The sequence below is a fragment of the Helobdella robusta genome (genome assembly GCF_000326865.2).
Source record: "Helobdella robusta unplaced genomic scaffold HELROscaffold_505, whole genome shotgun sequence".
NCBI lineage: Eukaryota > Metazoa > Annelida > Clitellata > Rhynchobdellida > Glossiphoniidae > Helobdella > Helobdella robusta.
Window position 1 is genome coordinate 3,570 of NW_008705258.1, and position 2,627 is coordinate 6,196.

A 2,627-nucleotide genomic window follows, 5' to 3' on the forward strand; every position below is an offset into this window, starting at 1 on the left:
TATACGCTGAGTATGTGATAGCCATTGGAATGTTTTGACTCAGTGCGCATTTGGACCACTTGAGCCATCTCGCCGGCCAACATGCGACAACTTAAGTCGTCTACTTATTTACCAGCCTCGAAAGGATGGACGGCTGGGTAGGTCGGGGGTCGGCTACCTGAATGAACCTTTAGAAACTGCAGGATTCGAACCCGGGTCGTGGGAGTGATAAACGGACATAATCTTCGTTAAGGAATTTACGTTTAAGACAGTTCGTCGGTGTCTTTGATTTGGCCTAGATGAGGTTCTTAAGTTATTCCAATTTAGGCTACATGTCGCCAAATATTTGCATCAAAGTATTACAGTTCGAAAAAATTTCCAACGGAAAACTTTAAATTGTTTATTATTGCATATAAGAGAGGGGAGATGGATCATTAACTCTTTTATTAAATTTTAAATTCCAATAAAAATTTCTTAGTACGAAGCTAGCAATGAAATGGATTTTGTTTTTTTTTCATAAATGAACAATTTATTTATTTATACAAATAATACTAGATTACATCAAAATAAACAGAAAATAGTAATGATCAGACATGAAAAAATGAACAAATCATTTAATATATTGATTACATATTAAACGTTTATAGTGAGTTGACATAAAAATATAAACAATGACTAATCATATTTTCACTACATTTATTTACACACACACAGACAGACACGCACACGGACACAAACACACACAATTAGAAAAAAACTCCAAACGATCACAATCATTAGACAAAAAAAATACTTTATTCATTTACCGAAAAAACTTGATAAATTACAAGCGATTTTTTAAAGAACGATAACCTGGCCACAATATTGATTAAGAGATGATAATGAAAACTGAATTAATGTTTAAAATTTATGAAGAAAATAAATTTTTTTTTTACAATTTATGAAGAAAATAAATTTTTTTAAAAATAGAACACAAGTGGGAATAGCTCAGACTGTTAGTTGGCTCATTAGGCTTTCAACAGAAAAAGACTTAACGTTATCGTTTGGAGAAACTTTTCACGTTTTTTGTTGCTGAATCTTAACAAACCAAATCTCACCCAAAATTGATAATTAGATAAAGTATAAGTAAAAAAAGGCACAATAGATATTTTAAGAATAAGTTAAAAACAAAATGCCTATTTCTTCAACATCAAATTTTAAATTGATTAATAGTAATTAAATTTCATTATCACTTTCAGTACTACAGTCATTATGACCATCATCCTCATTTGGTAACACTTGTTGTTGGATATCCATGCGAATATCAGAATATATTGAGTTTTTTTCTTCTAAGGTAACAAATGACAAATGTTTAAATGCAGGACAGAGGACTGTTGCAGTTTTATGTATAGGATGTAAGGTATATTTTTCTTTCAAGGATTTTTCAAATGCTGATTCACTTCACTTTCAAATGCTGATTCAAACCACTTCACTATCCATTGTTTTACGTTTGCAAGATGACAACAGACGATCAAGCATAGGCCAGACAAGGTGAATTGTTGGCTCCTTGGATTTAGATAGCATAACGGTCGCTTCATGAAAGTCGTGCAGAAAATCAACTATAACTTGCATGTCGGCTTTATTCAAATTCAATAAATGCTCAAGTTTTTCATACTGCTTTTCATTTTCCAAGATAGTCACAACATCCTCGTATTCATTGAGCAAAGATTGCAACATAAAATATTGGCTATTCCAGCGCTTAGACACATCCTGTTTTAAAGTGTGCTTTAGTTCCTTATTATGGCCAGAATGTTTAAAATAACCAACAACTTCTCTAGCGATTTTTATCATTTGTACACATTCACCGACATAATCAGACTTCAAAGCATTCTCAACAACTAGGTTGAGGTTGTGAGCAGCACAACTTATCCGTACATCATTCCTATAAGCAGCTTTCATATTGGAACCATTATCGGTTACAAACACAATGTCACATTTTGATTCATCTCCCAGAAAAGATGCCAGCAGCCAATTAGTTTTAGTTTTGACAGCTAATGCTTTTTTGGCTTCTGGGAATTCGTACAATCCGAGGCACTTTTCAATCAAATGAAACTGTGATGAAGTGCACAGTAAAACCTTGGTATGAATTTTTTACCATATCATCACACCAATGGTCAGTTGTAATAGCAAGATATTTCAATTTTTTCAGCATATCTTTTATTACATCCTTACATACATTGTATTCAGCTGTAAGATGTGCCCCAGCAAGCGTTGTTCTGTCATATAAAATGTCTTCAATGTTCAAAACTCCATACCGTGCACCTATGTTTATAAAATGTTGTGCTATAGACCTGAAGCCTGAGTCCTCCACTACACTAAATGGCTGTAGGTCTTGTGCAATCATAAACAAACATTTTTTGGACGTTTCTTTCCGCACCTGAATAAAAAAAATACATATTCGAAAATGTAATTCACATTAACATCAACTAAGTCAAATTACTTATTTTTTAATTTGTCGTCAATTGAAAATTAACCAGGGAAAGTCATGACGCATATAAGTTAAGTTTATTTATAACTTACTATGCTATCGCATAGCATTAGTATTTTATTCTATACTATTAAATAGTTCATTAGCCTCTGATCTAGACATACCTTACAATATTCAATAT